Genomic DNA, 19,076 nt, shown 5'->3' on the forward strand with positions numbered 1-19,076 from the left:
TATATTTGAGGCCTCTTTCATTGTTCAGATTACTATCTAAGATCCCATAACAGCAATGTGGCTAACTTTTCAGGTAAGCATACAATGGGTCTGGTATTGATAGGTACTTATAACCATCTTCCCAAGACCTAAGAATAGTAACTTCTAAGGTTCATATCAAATATATAATCGTTATAAAGTAATTTCTCCAATACTTTATATTTTTGAAATAATCTAGATAAATTCAGTCCACTAAAATTTCTCTTGAGCCTATTTAATTTTCTATGATTTGGTTACATTAGCAAAAAGATTTTGTTTGGGTTTGGGGGTTTTTTGAATAAGGCTGAAGTTAATCATTTAGGCACTTAAATGTTCTTAAGGATTTCCCTTGAGAGTCATTTCCAGAAAAGCTTTAAACTATTTTTCAATTCACCTAGTACATAAGAAATGAATTCAGGGAGTTCCCGTTGCCCAGCAGTTGATGTACTCAACTAATATCCATGAGGATTCAGGTTCAATCCCTGGCCTCACTCAGTGGGTTGAGAATCTGGCTTTGCCATGGGCTGTGGTATAGGTCACAGATGTGGCCTGGATCTGGCGTTGCTCATGCTGTGGTGTAGGCCAGCAGCTACATCTCCTATTTGACCCCTAACCTGGGAACCTCCACATACTGTGGGTGTGGCCCTAAAAAGACCAAACCAAACCAAACCAAACCAAACATACAAAAAAGAAATGAATTCAGGGAAATTCCATTCTGCTCAGATTTTTCTGTCTTGTCACCAAAAAGCATTCTTTGGGGCCATTTTTATTTATCAGAGGCCTATACACTATATGGATTGAAGCACTTATAGTTCTCAGCTAAACATCATAGTGTGTTAATCACAGCTCCTTACTTGTTCTCAACCTTCACTAAGAAAAAACATATTAAGCAGATGGAAACCCCTGCTTAATTGGACTTCACAAAATTACTCAGGTAGGTTATCAGGATGAAAGAGCAGGGAAGCTACAAATATACTTGAGAGAGAGTGTGCCCTAATGTTATCTATCTTTCTGACTCTAAAACCTAGGTAGTATTGACAGATCTTTGAAAAGAGAAAGTTCAGACTTACTATTAGATTTTATTTTTAAACATTAGAGTTTGATTATTTCAATTATTGAAAATAGAAGAAACCATCTGCCTAAAACCCAAGAATAGTAAAAATTTACCTGTTCCAAGAGGATCTCAGCAAGTATGTTCCATTTCTTCAGATACAGTTTTAAACTTTCTGTCCAAAACTGGAAATGTCTAATGCCATTCAGAATTGTGTGGACCATACTTTCTGCCATAAATACCTCAAAAAATTTTTGAGATATTTCAGAATACTCGTAAAATATGCTTTGCGTTATTAATATGTAACTAGACACCCAGTCACCACCCAATCTATGTTAACACAGCTATGTTCTAGCAATTAAGAATATTATGAAACAAAAAGAAGAAAGCAATAAAGCTTCAAGAACCTTATATCTTACTCAAGTATGTGTGTGTATGTATATACACACACACACACACATATATATATATATATATATATATATATACCTTTGACATTTATCAAAAGGAGATTTTATTCAAGGAAAATTTAATGTATGAGTATACGTGTGTGTATGTGCATGTATGTGGCAAAATTACTGTATAAATTATTATTCATTCAAGTTAAAATATATTTATTGTTATACTACAAAAGCAAATAAACTAAATCCTAAGGGCTGTAAAAACATATTAAAACACAGGTCTCTCTTTTTCTCTTTGTTTTTTGGTCTCTTTAGGGCTGCATCTTTGCATATGGAGGATGCCACAGCCACAGCAACGCGGGATACAAGGCCAGGGATCGAACCCGCAACCTCATGGTTCCTAGTCAAATTTGTTAACCGCTGAGCCACAGTGGGAACTCCCAAAATATAGCTCTCTTAAGTTGATAACTTTTTTTTTTCTGCTTTTTAGGGCCTCACTTGTGGCATATGGAGGTTCCCAGGCTAGGGGGTCAAATCGGAGCTACAGTTTCTGGCCTATGCCACAACCACAGCAACGCCAGTTCTGAGCTGTGTCTGCAATCTACACCACCACTCACCACACTGCCGGATCCTTAACCCACTAAGTGAGGCCAGGGATCGAACCTGCAACCTCATGGTTCCTAGTCAGATTTATCTCTGCTGCACCACAATGGGAACTCCTTAAGTTGATTACTTTTTGAACACAAATATATCTATGGTATAAAAACAGGCAAAGTATGATGCATAAAATTTTACAGAGCTGCAGAGAAAATTGTGGTTAATTTTTGCTGGGGTCATAAACTTTTAGGTAATTCTTCTTTAAAGAGGTAATATTTGAGTCAGTTCTTTAAAAATGAGTAAATAAAATGTTATTGATGTCATTTAGCAGCAACATATATTTCTTCATTAAAAGAAGAGCATGGATATGAGAAGATATTTAGTCGTGGCTGTGTAGTTTGAAAATCAGCAGGGTGTGGTAATTCTCAATATAGAAAACAGAAAGTATAACCAAGAGTAAGGCATAATGGAGCTGGCATTTCAGTAATAACAAGAGAACAGTAATCCATTCAGTAATTTAAGTCTGAGTTTTTCACTGAGGGTTATTGAGAGAGGTTGAAATGTTTTATGCTGGAGAGTGGCGTAATCCCATTTTAGTTCCCAAATAATCACCGAGGCTACAATTTATATAGAGTACGGGAGGAAGGTGAAAGTAAGTACTGGAAGATCAACTTAGGCGTTGTCGCTGTATGCAGTTGAAAAATAAAGGTAACTTGATCTAAGGCAATGGCAATGGGAATTGACAAATATGGACTGTTGAGAATAAAGAGGTTAGAATGATAGGACCTGGAAATCAATTACATTTGTGATCACAAATATAGGAAAGTTATCATTCCAAATATCATGCTCCATTATTGCTCTTTTTTGCATGGAGGGATTTTCCTTTCCCCTTTCCTCCACCATATCACTAAACTTGTATTTCTACAGTATAAACCTCATTATATATAAATAAAAGAAAAAGCACAAAAGGAAGACAGTAAGATTGGATTCTTGGTACTTCAATCATGGAAATAGATTTTTAAGACTTCCTTCCTATCCTATTGAAATCATGGGCCCACATTGACATTAGTGAAAGTTCTGTAAATGGAAGTAGAAAGTAAGATTATTAATTACTTAAATTCCAAAGATCTTTTTTTTTCAGTTTATGTGAATATTCACATCAGAAATTGTATTACAGATTTGCCTTAGGTTATAATGTGGTATTAATTAAACATTAATATATTTGTCAACCTGCCTTCACCAGTTAACAGTATAAAAGCCATTCAGCATCTGAAGCTGATACTTTAAAGAAACAAAAAAATCCCGGGGAAATTACCTGTGAAATTCATAAGAAAATATTCTTTGCCACAAAGTTGAATGTGCAAGGATAAGTTTTGATATGGTGTCGATGTATCAAAATAACACATTTCATGCTGTGTGATAAAATTTTCACCACTGTCAACCTCAGAGAAAAATAATATTTTAACAAGTTTACAAGAAAGCAAAACATGCTTCATTATCGCTTTGAATATTTCATGAGATCAAAGAAAGCATGTTTTTTTCCAGAGAAAAATCTGTTTCGTTATGGAGAAAAACTTGTTTAGGTTTAAAAAGGTCAACATTTCTGAGATAAATGTTACGTTTTTACTTAAAAATATAATAATTTCCAAATTTTTCCAGCATTAAACCCCACCTTCTAATAGTTGCTATAAAATTGTGGTTTTAGATAATCATTTTGAATTAATATTTTGAATGGGAAAACTGTACATTTTTAAAACACAGGAAAGAAAAACAAATGTTATTATATAAGATTAATTTTAGTGTCTTCGGTAGTATAATATTTTGAAACCATTAGAATATGCTATATCTCATCTGTCTCTAAGACCTCCTGCTCACTAACTGTGTGATCTTAGACAAACTGTTTCACTTTTCTAGATCCTTGTATTAGTCTGCTGGACAGCCATAACTAAATATCACAGTCTTAAACACCAGAAATTTATTTTTTCACAATTCTGGAGGTTGATGCTCAAGATAAAGGTGCTGGCGGTGTTTTCTTTTTTGTTTGTTTCTTTTGAAGGCTCTTTCCTTACCTTTTCTTTGTGTTATCACCTTGTCTTTCCTATGTGTATGCACACCCGTGGTGGCTCTCCTTGTGTCCCCTCCTCTTCTTATAAGGACACCAATCAGATTGGATAAGGGCCTGACCTCAAGGCCTCTTTTTAATTTAATTACCTCTTTAAAGGTCCCATCTCCAAATGCAGTTACATTCTGAGGTACTGGGAGTTAGAACTTCCACATATGAATATTGAGGGGATCACAATTTAATTCGTAACAGCCCTCATTTCTTCAGAATAGAATGAAGTAGAAACATCATTAAAAAAATCTTATTAATATAAGCACTGAATAGAAATCCATTTAACCAATTGATCTAACTTGACAAGTAGTAAAATTATATCAGATTTTAATGTGACTACAAATATAATTTTTGAGAGATTACTGAGGATTAACAATTTTATTTTTTCATTTGTACTGCTCAGAAATCTTACTTTAACTTCAAATATACCCCAAATCATTCATCTCAGCATAGTATTATATTGAAACAAATTTTCAACATAAAATAAAAGCCAAATTAATAAGACCAAAATTTTAGGTCTTACCAGGACCTAACTCCAGTTGTCTTTCAGTTGATCTACACTTGGTCAATTTCTCACTTCATCTGTAAACTTGTCTCTGTAATCCCTATTTGGTTAGCAATGTGTATACCACTTTGGGGAAAGATTACAAATATTTTACTCTCTGTAAAAATTGAAATTTTAATAGCAGACAAGTATCATTTAAATAACTGGAATGTTATTAAGCCAGTAGAGAAACATATATCCTTAATATGTTGAAGATAATCTATCAGAAACAACTTGCCAATATAATCTTAAATGGTAATTTAATAGTCATGATTTATGACCAGTGATACTATTACTCTTTAAAATTATTCAGGACAGAATGGTCAATGCATGAACAATGAGAGCAACAAAGGAGGTACATACAACATATGTGAAAATGTTGGAAATTTCCTTATTTGAAGATGATTTTTTTTAAATCTAGAATGCTAGGGAAAGAAAAGAATATGTACACTATAAAAATTTTTAAATTTAAATTAAAACAAATTAATAAGTGGAATATTTCTATAGAAATATAGAAAAATAAAACTATAAAATATCCTTCAGGTAATGTACAGGAGGATATCCTTCATGTTACCTGCATGATATTTCAGATAGATAATACACACATAATATAGAGACATAGAGATATACAGCTGACCCTTAAACAACATGAGTTTGAATTGTAAGGATCCGCAAAATTTTTTCAATAAGTATGTATAGTGCAACACAAACTACAGTTGGTTAAATCCAGTGGTGTGGAAACTCTGACGTGGGACTTGAGCATCAGTGGATTTTGATATATGAGGGAGCTCCTGGTACCAATTCCCTGTAAATACCAATGGACAAAATGGGAGCCTAGAATCTGAATAATTTAATATATGATGAAGAAAATTAAACAAAATTAACCCATGAAACCATCTGGTCCTGGACTTTTGTTTTTTGTGAGTTGTTGATGTTGTTTTGTTCTTTGTTCTTTTTTTTTAAGTTGTTCAATATCATTACTGGTAATTGGTCTCTTCATACCTTATATTTCTTCTTGGTTCCGTCTTGGGAAATTGTACACTTCTAGGAATGTATTCATTTTTTCTAGGTTGTCCATTTTATTGGTGTATCATTATTTGTAGTAATCTCTTTTGATCTTTTGTATTTTCATGGTATCAGCTGCAACTTCTCTTTTCTCATTTCTGATTTCATTGAATTGGGCCCTCTCTTTTTTTCTTCATTAGTCTGGATTAAAAAGTTTATGGATTTTTTTGTTAGTTTTCAAAGAGCCAGCTCTTAGTTTTACTGATCTTTAAAAAAAAATTTTTGTCTTTATTTCATTTTCTTCTGCTCTGATCTTTACAGTTTCTTTCCTTCTACTTTCAATTGTTTGTTCCTTTTTTTGTAGTTCTTTTAGGTATAAGTTTAGATGGCTTATTTGAAATTTCCTTGTTTCCTGAGATAGGCATATATTGTTGCAAAATTCCCTTTTAAAAAGGGAAGTTTTTGCTTTTGCTATGTTCCATAGACTTTGAGTGGTGGTGTATTTGTTTCTTTAGAGATCCATTGGTGGTTTGGTATCATATTGTGTAACCTCCACGTTTGTATTTTCTGTAGTTTTTTTCTTGTTGTTGATTTCTAGGCCATAGTGTTGATATTTCAGTTTTCTTGAACTTACTCTGACTTGTTTTGTGGGCTAGCATGTGATCTATTCTGGAGAGTTTTCCATGTGTATATGAAAACAATATGTTTTCTGCTGCTTTTAGATGGAATGTTCTATATATTTCTATTAAGTCTATTTGATTTGGTCAAATGTGGTGTTTAAGCCAGTGTTAACTTATTGATTTTCTGTCTGGATGATTTATGACTCCAACTTTTTTTTTTCCTTTTTTATGACCACATCCATAGCATTTTGAAGTTCTCAGACCAGGGACTGAATACAAGCCACAGCTGCAGCCAGAGCTGTAGCTGGATCCATTAACCCACTGTGTCCAGCTGAGGTTTGAACCCACACCTCTGCAGTGACCCTAGCTGCTGCAATTGTATTCTTAATCCACTGCACCATGGTAGGAACACCTCCAACTTTTAAAAATGAAAAAGACACTCAATTTCATGTATTTAGAAATGCAAATGTTGGAGTTCCCATCATGGCACAGCAGAAACAAATCTAACTAGGAACCATGAGGTCGTGGGTTCCATCCCTGGCCTCGCTCAGTGGGTTAAGGATCTGGCATTGCTGTGAGCTGTGGTGTAGGTCATAGATGCAGTTCAAATCTGGCATTACTGTGGCTGTGCTGTAGGCCAGCAGCAACAGCTCCAATTGGACCCCTAGCCTGGGAACCTCCATGTGCCACGAGTGCAGCTCTAAAAAAAGACAAAAGACAAAAAGGAAAAAAAAATTAAAAAATAAAAAGAAATGCAAATGTTGAATAAGTCTATGAAATAATTTAAATCACAAATTTCTCCTCTTTGGGAATTTAAATTATCCTGGCTGAGATGAACAAGAAACAAATAAATAAATATATCTGTGTCAACACTGCAGTAAGAATTGATAAGAAGAAAATTAAAGCACAGTAAGGTTATAGAATGCATATTCATTGTTCATTGAAATCATTGATAATATTAATTAAGCATTTTTATGGAAGCATACAACCAAGCTTTTTATAAAAATAGTGCATTAAACAAAGAGCCCTTATGGTGAAATTTCAGGTATCTTAAAATTTTTCTAAAACCCATAGGTAGTAGAGTTCTTTTAGGGCACAGTGACTTAAGTATCCAGCAGTGTCACTGCAGTGGCTTGGATCACTGCTGTGGAGCAGGTTCAATACCTAGCCTGGGAATACATGCCAATGGTGTATCCAAAAAAAAAGTATTAAAACAATCATAGAAAGTAAGGAACAAAGAGGTTATATACTTGCTCAAGGCTCACATATTTATAGTTATAGCTATCAAAACACAAAGTGTGGATTTGAAGATTTTGAAGACAAATTTTTTGTTTTTGTTTTTTCTTTCTTTCTTTGTTTTTGCTTTTTAGGGCTGCACTTGTGGCTTAGGGAAGTTCCCAGGCTAGGGGTTGAATCAGAACTGCAGCTGCTGGCCTATGTCATAGCCACAGCAGGATCCCCAACCCACTGAGTGAGGCCAGGGTTCAAACCTGCATCCTCATGGATACTAGTAAGTTTTGTAATGTGCTGAGCCACAGTAGGAACTCCATGAAGCCCATGCATTTAACAAGTAAGCTACTATTTCAATAAATATTTTGTATCAGCTGTTGATGCAAGAGTGAATATTTTCTGTTTGGCCAGCACTTGTGTTTTATTTATAAACAGAATAAATTTGTATCCTTATGACCTAATCTTAACTTACTCCTCAGAGTATGTGAAATCACATTTTGCCTGTAAATATGAACATCTGGCAGATAATATATTTATTTTCATTTATTTGTCTTTCTTAAACTCATGTGATTAAAATTGTATATCCTAACTATGAAATTATCACAGAAGCTATCAAATTAAGATTTTTTAATTAAATGCTTACTATAAATATGGGAATTTAATTTATGAATATATTTATATTCATAGTTGGATAGAGCAGAATAACCTAGAATACTCAATTCCTTCATTCTTATTAATTTATTAATTAGTTAATTCTGTCAGTCTGTCATAATGAAAAAAATATTGTAGGATTGAAGTTTGTAGTGCAAAAAAATAATCCAATTCTATTTTAGATTATTTTGCCCTTCAATGAGAAGGTTCCATATTATAATCAAGATGAATAGAAAGAAGAATAAGATAGCAGGTATTTAAACACTGTTACTTAGAAAGATGAAAGGCATTTTTTTCCCCATTCTTTGAACTTCCAGCTTTTTCTCACATGGCTTTTTCTCATGGCTGGATAAATAATCCATTGTGAAAAAAAATTCAAGAAAAACTTAGTTTGCATCTCTTTGTGTTAGTTTTCTATATAGATAGAGTGCTTTTCATTGAATGGGTAAATATATTGTAAAAATAATAGGGTAGAATTATTTCATCTATAAATAAAAATTAGATAAAGAAATACAAATTATTTATCTATATCATGTTCCCATTTTTTTAATCTCAAATATCATGTATGAGATAAACTCGACATTTTGGAGAAATTTATTCCACAAAGTTCTAAATATATGTATGTGCATTAACACCCACAATGACATAGTTTTGTCACATCATAATTATGTCATATTTATAATTAATAAATAATTATTAATAAATAATGATTCCACTTTTTGTAAAAAATTGTCCATGCATCAGATATGCCTGGAGTAAGAAAGCATTGCATTATTCTAATATGATGTGTGGTCAGGCTTAAAGAAGCTGTTGAAAATATTGAAAACTAATGTAGTAGTTTTATGGGTTGTGAGACTGAATTTATTAAAGGGATCAAAGATACCTATTTTCAGTTATTTTTCTTTATTAACAAGTAAATGCTGTTTTAATATTTTGGGTTTTGTTCTGCTAAACATTCAGTATGTTAAAATGGAACCTAATGACAATAACTGACCTTTGTAACTTACTAAATACTATATTGAAAATAATGAATTCAGGTTTTCAATAAATGCTTTTGTTTTCTAATTTTTCTTGTAAGAAGTACATGTTAATATTGAACTATAAATACAGATGACAAATTGACAGGACTTTTTTTTCTTTTCTAATTTCGAGTACTGTCAGATATCTTCCTTATACTACCTATGACCCAATAGTCAAGGAGGATTCATGAATATGTATTTGAGTATAATGAGGGTCAGGTTGAAGCAAAGTAATGAACCAACACTCCTTTGTCCTCACTCCTCTCTGTGGAGTCAATCATTTCTTAAATGTTTCACTTTTCATAATATGTGGAGGGCAAGGGTGCCTTCTGCCTCCTACTCACCCTCCCCTGGAGGTGAAAAGGCAGGGTGCTACCTTAACAAAATAATTTCTGTCTGAAAATGCTTTCCATTTCATCTGAACAAACAAGAACAGATAGAATCATAGATATGTGTGCTAAAAACATTTTTATTATTCATAATGTGGTGTTTGTGGTTACTCAGGTCATGTCGGGTATTTAGCTGTGATATCACAAATCACAATTCATGGAGAACCTTGTGTGAACAAGTTTTTTGGGTTTTTGTTTGTTTTTGTTTCTGTGAGTTTGCCTTTGAAACATAATTGCTGTCTTCAACATTGTACATGCCACCAGGGAAAGAAACTGATTCTGTCCAGATTCTTCTGTTAGGATTTGGTTCAACTCTCCCCAAAAGATCTAATCAAGTGTTTCAGTCTGAATTAGTCCTTCTGTATAGGAGATCACATATCAAGGACTTTTGCCATGAGCTCCAAACAAGTTTGGAGTATCACATAAACACCCACCTGTTCTGCACCAGTGATTAAATTGCTAATCACTCCTTCAAAAAGTGACTAAAAGAAATTCAGTTTTAGTGTGGAAGCAGGACAGCTATTGAAACAAATTTTCTGACTTAATACTTATCCATTTTAATGGAGAATATTAATATTCAGGTGGGATAAATTGAATGAATTGATTTTCACTTATTCAATTTAATTTAAAAATATGGTTAGCTTTTGCTATGACTATAAAATGCTGATTTTTTTATTTTTTGTCTTTTGTCTTTTTAAGGCCACACCTGCAGCATATGGAGGTTCCCAGGCTGGGGTCTAATCGGAGCTACAGCTGCCGGCCTACGCCACAGCCACAGCAATGTCAGATCCGAGCTGTGTCTGAGACCTACACCACAGCTCACAGCAATGCTGGATCCTTAACCCACTGAACAAGGCCAGGGATAGAACCTGTGACCTCATGGTTCCTAGTCAGATTCATTTCTGCTGCGCCACGACAGGAACTCCTAAAATGGTGATTTTTAAATAGAGAATGTTGTCTTTATGACTTGAGATACTGTAACCTTATTAAAATCTGAAATTTTTATATCTTATGTTTTATGATTCTTTCTCAATTTAAAGATAGTTTCTCTAATACTGAAAATTACCATCTAGGTCCAAATGAAAACTATGAATTATACATCACTAAAAATACAGATATTTTGGAAAGAAAGGCTATAAATAACATAGTCAGCCTTCAGTTGTGAGTTCCACATCTTCCGATTTAACTCTATTTTTAGATCTATTTTAGCTTAAATTCACTGATGCAAAACCTTAGGGTACAGAGGGCTGTTTCTATTTGTCTAGAGTTTTGTTTTGTTTTAAACCTTTAGTAACTTAAGTTTAAGAAAGATGGTTTTCAGGAGTTCCCGTTGTGGCTCAGCAGAAGTGTACCCGACTAGTATCCATGAGGACTCAGGTATGATCTGTGGCCTTGCTCAGTTGGGTTAAAACAAAAAATATACATGGTATAGCTAAAATGGCAGTTACTCTAGTGTAAACAGGTGGTTTATGGAAGTACAATTATTGCTTTTAAATTTTGCTCTCATTCATTTTACAATACTTGAATGTTCAACCTTTTTGTTGCTATAGTTATAGATATGACTGGAATAATGTATTTTACAATGTTAAGTCTGATAGAACAGAGTTCCCCAGCCATTACTTGTCCAAACGTGTTTGTTGCCTACAGTTTTCATTTAAACCCTGCCTTCTTTCATATGTAATTTTATTATAAACTTTCAGTACCTCAGAAATGTATTATATTATAAATAAAGGAAGTAGTTGGGGGCAGGGGAAGGTCAGCAATATTTCTTTAAAATGTGACTTGCAATAGAGAGATAAAATCCAATTATTTTAAATCCAGCAAATACCAATGCTCTTTCAGTTTATTGAGTCATACCCCATTTTTTTAGTGTTTTGTCTCAGAAAGAATATGTACTCACCCTACAAGCAGGTTTCAACTGCATTTTTTCATTATAAAGGTATTTTATTAATCAAGGGCCTCTTTCATAAGCATCTAAAATTTATGTGCAAAAATCACATGTTCTTATGAAGTTAGAAGAGCAATACTTAGGAATAGAAGTTCCTTACATTTAAGCAAATATCTGTTTGACATTCCATGATACTTTGCCAAAATGCAATTATAAAGAAATCCATTGCACTATGTACAAGTTGGACTTCCAACACCTTATGTAGGAAACTCTGATAAACCAGTTGTCTGGCACATTGAATTGTCCTTTGTTATGTAGATGTGGATACTTTCCAGTATATTTGTAATAGAGCACAGATGAGGCTGACAGTAAATAAGAGGGGCTTGGACCAAAAAACTCAGACTGAAATATTTTGAGTCTAGATTAATTTCTTGTACCAAATTATCATTTAAGAATTAAAACTCATAAAACTTACTGTACGATCTGTCCAAGACCTAGAACTTTTAATTTTTAACAGTGACAATATTTGCATATTAGGTCCAAATTAGAATTCTCTCCATGAACCACTACTTAATTTAACATAAAATGATCATTTATTTTGGTATTTGACAACACTTTTTTTATTATTCTCATTTTCATTATATGTTTTTAATTATAGTAATTTGGGGTGATAATCATCTCTACAATTAAATTATAAACTCTCTAGGGATAGAAGTTATTTTTTGCTTATTTTTATTATTGCTTCTAAATTAATAATAAATAATACTGATATTCAAATTACAATATAAGCATTCCATTAACATTTTGTGAATGGATGGATGAATGAATGAATAAATAACATTTATAAGCAGAAGATTTGAATATTTTAAATAGAATGTTTAGTCAACAAATGAAAGTGTGATGACATTAATCAGTCCTGAGTAGGTAAAAAGAGTGAAACAATATGGAATAAATATAGAACAAAAAAACAGAATCAATACAGAACAAGAATGAAGGGAGATGATTATAGCAATCAGGCAGATGGGTAGGAGCAGGACAAGGCTGCAGCAGTAGCAGCTGCAGTAGTAATAGTCAGAAGTAGTGGTAACAGGGGCAGTGAAAAAACAACATGACAGGGAAGAGTGACAGGCAACAGCAAAGAGCAAAGCACCACATACACACACACACACACACACACATTATATACATACATGTATATAATGTTATATACACGCTATATACACATATATTTACATATGCATACATATGCATACACACACACACACATACACACACACACACACACATATACATATATATTCTTATAATGGTAGGTAAGAGTGCCATCTTAGGTGCCACAATCATCCAAAGAAAATTAATATAAGTAGAAACACATTCAGTACATCCTAATAACCAAGTCTTCAAGGCTCTTATTGTATAGATAAAAAACACAGTAAAACAAATTTTTTTTAAAGGTGATAGCTACTAAAAAATAAAAAGCCATATAGGCTATGCATGGGTTCTGAATGTAAGAATTTTGACCATTCTAAAGATCATATTCCTTGTATCTGAAAATCCAACTGAAAACAGTGTATTATTGAGATAGCATGATGTTAACACCTTTCCCCCCTCCCTCCATCTATTTCTCCCACCCTCCCACCCCTCCTTCCGTCCTTCCTCTCTTTCTTTTTTCTTCTTTAAATCTTCTTTTTTTTTTTTTTTCTCTTTTTTGCCTTTTCTGGGGCCACTCTTGTGGCATATGGAAGTTCCCAGGCTAGGGGTCTAATTGGAGCTATAGCTCCCGGCCTACACCTAGCCACAGCAACGCAGGATCTGAGCCACCTCTGCGACCTACACCATAGCTCAGCTCACAGCAACACCAGATACTTAACCTACTGAGTGAGGCCAGGGACCAAACCCACAACCTCATGGTTCCTAGTTAGATTCGTCAACCACCGAGCCATGACAGGAACTCCTAAATCTTTTTTTTCTTTCCTTCTTTTTTTTTTAACCAGTGAATCAGAGGAGAAAATAAGCAATTTCTAACTTACTTTAAACAAAAGCATCTTTTCCTTTTTGCACTTTCCTTCCCATTTCTCTTCTCTTCCTCCCCTAACTGCATGTGTATTAGGAAATATTATGTGGGTTTTTAAGTTGTATACTTTCTAAGATTAGTTTTAACTATGTGAAGAATGTCATTGGTATCTTGATAAGGATTGCATTGAATCTGTAGATTGCCTTAGATAGTATTGTCACTTTGACAATATTGATTCTTTCAATCGAAAGTGTGGTATATCTTTCCATCTGTTTGTGATCTTTGATTTCTTTCAACAGCATGTTGTAGTTTCCCTAGTACAGGCCTTTTGTCTCTTTAGGTAGGTTTATTCCTAGATATTTTATTCTTTTTGATGTGATAATAAATGGGACTATTTCCTTAATTTTGCTGTCTATTCTTTTATTGTTAGTGTATAGAAATGCAATAGATTTCTGTGTATTGATTTTATATACTGCAACTTTACCAAATAGATTGATTTGCAGATACTGATATTTGCATCCCTGGGATAAATGCACCTTGATAGTGGTATGTGATCTTTTAATATGTAGTTAGATTGGTTTTCTAATATTTTGTTAAGGATTTTTGCATCTATGTTTGTCAGTGATATTGGCTTGATGTTTTGTTTTGTTTGTGGTGTCTTTGGTTTTGGTATCAGGCTTATGGTGGCCTCATAATGAGCTTGGGAGTGTTCCCTTGTCTGCAGTATTTTGGGAAAAGTTTCGGAAAAATAGGTGTTAACTCTTCTCTGAATACTCTAATTCAAAAAGATACCCACATCCCAATGTTCTTTGAAGCACTGTTTATAATAGGCAAGACATGGAAACAACCTAAATGTCCATAAATATAGGAGTGGATAAAGAAAATGTGATACTTACATACAATGGAATATTATACAGCCATAAAAATAATGAAATAATGCCATTTTCAATAACATAGATGGACTTAGAGATTATCATACTCAGTGAAGTAAGTCAGACAAAGACAAATATCATATGCTATCACTTATATGTGGAATCTAACAAGAACTTATGTATAAAACAGAAACAAACCCAACAGATTTCAAAACCCATCTTACGGTTACCACAGGTGAAACTGTTGGGAGGAGGGAAGAAATGGGAGGGTTGGAATAACATATACATATTATTATATAAAACAGATGATTAACCAAAACCTACTGTATAGCACAGACAAATCTACTCAGCAGTTTGTAATAACCTATATGAGAAAAAAGAATAGATATATTTATATTCATGACTAATTTACTTTGTTCTACACCTGAAACTAACACAACATTGTAAATCAACTCTACTCCAATAAAATTAAGTTTTTTAAAAAAAGATGAATTGGAAGAGTATTGGCAATTATGACTAGTAATAAACATTTTGTAAACCTTCCTTTCCTGAGGCATAATAAGTATGTGCCATTAAAACTGAAGTCTGTATTCTCAAGGGCAAAAAACAAGTAATTAATTTAATTTTTCTTAATTGGAAAATTAAATTAGATGTAACTACTGATCCCAAGGGTAAGAAAGTTGAAGCAGCCTAATGTAGTCATAAAAATATGGAAGTACCCAACACATTAGCATTTTTATATAAGGATGCTTATTTTTCTTTCCTGGTCCTCTCAATTTGCAGTCATCAATAATATTCTAAATTATTTTTCAATATTCTTATTCCTTGCATTAGGCAGGATAATGCCCCCCTAAAATCATTGCCTCATCTCTGGTAACTGTGAATATGTGACCTTACATGGCAAGGGAGAATTAAGGTTTTAGATGAAATTAAATTGTTAATAAGCAGACTTTAAGTAAGCAGATTATCCAGGTGAATCCACTGTAATCAAAAGGGAAGCTGGAAGAGAGCTGCAGACGAGGACAAAATGATGCAAAGTGAAAATGAATTGACAGACTATTGGCTTTGGAGATGGGGGAGGCTGACAAGTCTAGGAATACAGGTAGCCTCTGGAATGGAAAAGCAGGAAATAGATTCTTCTTTAGAGCTTCCAAGACAGCCTTGTTAATACAACCTTGCCAATTCCTTGATTTTAGCCAGCAAGACCCATTTTGGACATCTGACCTCCAGAATTATATAACAAGAAGTTAGGTTGCCACTACAAATTGTTGTAGCAATTTGTTACAACAACCATAGAAACTTAATAAATTCAGTATGATTATTATGAGCCTCAAACATTGTTCAGCCAAATAATATTTTTTAAATTTAATTTTATTAGAGTATAGTTGACTCACAATATTGTATTAGATATTTTGATTTTTGAGGTAGCAAATCAGGCCTACCAAATTAAAATGTCTAAAGGATCTCAAGTTGAAATAATTGTTTGCTCTGATTATTATGATTGAATTATTTTATTTCTATGTAAACTCAAAGTTAAGATTTAAAGTCTTAGGTTACTAGTTGATTTCAGTATGAGTTGTTCAGTCATGTTAGCAAGAAAGCATCATCTTTCCAAATGAACTAGAAAAAGATAAAAATTTTACCTTTCCCTGGTATGTATTTCCAGTTTATTCAGGAAGTCTTCTGTAAGGAATCAAGTATAAGTCAGATGAATATACAATAAAGAAATAGAAATAGTTATTTCAAAATATAATCAAGCTTCCATTGGATCCCTTTTAATAATAATCAAAATAACTTTGTTTATAGTGCTAGAAAAAAAAATCATGTATTTATCTATCACCAGTTTTCCTTTGCATCATATCAAAATTTTATTTTTGATAAATATGATCATAAAAACATGTTTTTCATGGATTTTATATGTAAAATTATAATGTTGTCATTTTTTTTCACTGTTTTTTCCTTCATTTCTTTACTTAATCAATTACCATAGTCTCTGAAATGTCCTTTCTATCTCCAGTTGCTCTGTGCCTATACAGATGAGATTCTCCCTGCCTGAAATGCTCTTTCAGTACATTTCTGGAGAATGAAGTCATTGACATTCATTAAAACACGGCTCAAAGGTACTTCTCTCTGTGAAATCTTCACTATCTTCCCAGTCCACTAAGGTTTCCACTTTCAATGCAAATTTACTTTAAAAATACTTTGATAGTACTTTTTTTATTCAATATAACCATTGTTGCTTTATATGTAATCCCCCTTCTTTAGATGGTGAATTATTTAAAAGCAAGAATACAACACAGACCATAGGATACTCTATCAGTGTTTATTGAACAAGTTAGATACCTGATTAAATTCTAGGCATTTGTTCTTTTAATCTAAAATCCTGGATTTGTTCTGATAAGGTATAAGGTTTTGGCAGTATGATGCATACACATCATTCATGACTCAATGTCCTTAATCATTCCAAACCAGTTAACAGATAAAACTGGAAAATCTTTGATGACAAATTAATGTATTTGTTAAAGAATCTCATTTTAAGCAGATAGTTTTTACCTCCCTGTGCTGGGTACCCACTTAATATGGTGCACTAAAAGAAGCATAGGGACATTTTCACTCTGAAAGGGATAATTCATTCTTTGTTAGAAGGTTTTAAATGACTTTATTTATATGCTTATGATCTATTTTGTCTTTAAGCCTACTAACCACTAGACCTTTTATATTTATATTTGTAATTTAAAGGTATTTTCTTTATTTCTTGGGTGGTGAATAAATGCAGATTAACTGTAATACAATGAAATGAACCTTGGCCTCCTGAGCCAGAGAGCTTGACTTAAATTCCAGTCCTAAGTATGTCAGTAGACCGCTGGGTGACTCAGTTTCCTGATAATGGATGGTAGACTTTTCTTACTAACAAGGTTGTTAAGTGTTTGGAGGAGTCAAAAGAAAAAAGATGCATGTGCTGGAACTGTGCTGAAGGAATAACACTGATATTTCTTCTATTCATGTATTTACTTGTTTAAATGCATTATATACCTGGAATGGTCAAAGTACTGAGTACAAATTGTAACTTGTACACCAATTTGTGAACATTTTAAAAATAAAATGATAAGATTATATATTTTCAAAATTTCATTACATCTCTGATTATGGTTGATTCACAGAACAACCCTGGTTATCTTTAATTCAAAAATAGCAATAATACTCAACTTTCGATTGAGTCCTTTTGTATTAGAGATTCTGAGTTAAGACCTTTATATACTCTTTTCATTTAATTTTAATAATTTAAAGATTTATTTTAATTCCCATTTCAGAGTTGTAATAACTGCTGCTTAATGATATTAAACAACCTACAAAGTAAATGGCAGAAGCAAGCATGATTCCCCTGATGATTGAACTGTAGGGCCAGTAACTAACAACTGAAATAACTTTTCAATCCTAAAATAAGGTTAACATAGGCTAAAATAGATTACAAAATTGTAAAAGGGTATATAACTCAATTAAACCTATTAAGGGTATTGATGAACTTCACTATTAAGTGGAAGACATAAGGATGGACAGTAGAGTTAAGATGGAACTGTATTCTGGTATGCCTGAATTCTATGTTGGACCAATCATGCTTTGTTTCTGTGTGGTTCTTGAGGTAGATTATTCACAAGTGTCATTGACAAATAGGAATTCTGGGTTCTGTTTTATTACTATCTGGTGTAATTAGCCACTGCCAGTATCCCAGATGAAATCAAATAAAAGAGATGTTCCCGAGCTCCTCTTGTGGCTCAGTGGTAAAGAACCCGACTAGTATCCATGAGGATTCGGGTTCAACTCCTGGCCTTGCTCAGTGGTTAAGGATATGGCATTGCCATGAGCTGTGATGTAGGTCATAGACAGGGCTCAAATCCTGCATTGCTGTGGCTGTGACATAGGCCAGCAGCTAGAGCTCTGATTGACCCCTAGCCTGGGAATATAAATACGAAGCTGATGAGACCCTAAAAAAAAAGAGAGAGAGAGATGTTCCTACTTCTACAATAAAACTAGAAAGAAAACGAAAAGCCAAAAGGATGGATGCTAACCTCTCTAGAACAATATGTTTTTGTTTGCTTCATTGTTTTTGTTTTTCATTGTCTGTTTTTTTGTTTTGTTTTGTTTTGTTTTGTTTTTGGTCTTTTGGCCATTTCTTGGGCCGCTCCCACAGCATATGGATGTTCCCAGGATACAGGTCGAATCGGAGCTGTAGCCCCCAGCCTACGCCCGAGCCACAGCAACTCGGGATCCAAACCGCATCTGTGACCTACAACACAGCTCAAGGCAGCTCCGGATCCTTAACCCACTGAGCAAGGCCAGGGATCAAATCCGCAACCCCACAGTTCCTAGTCGGATTTGTTAACCACTGAGCCATGACAGGAACTCCTCTGTTTTAATTGTAAATGTCACACTTAATCACTAGGCACCACTGCTTAGAGCCAGATGTCAAGCCTAAGTAACAATATTCTTTCTCTTCCAGACCATCATACGTTTAATGGAGTAGAGGACATATACACAAGCACAGAGAAAACAATATAGAGTACTTTCAGTGATACGCGGTTCATAAAATTGTAATCTTTTAAGGCTAAAATAGATTTATCCAATACTTGATTTACACATTGGTAAATGAGTTTGGAATTCCTAGC

Source organism: Sus scrofa, chromosome 8, assembly GCF_000003025.6.
Source record: "Sus scrofa isolate TJ Tabasco breed Duroc chromosome 8, Sscrofa11.1, whole genome shotgun sequence".
Classification (NCBI taxonomy): domain Eukaryota; kingdom Metazoa; phylum Chordata; class Mammalia; order Artiodactyla; family Suidae; genus Sus; species Sus scrofa.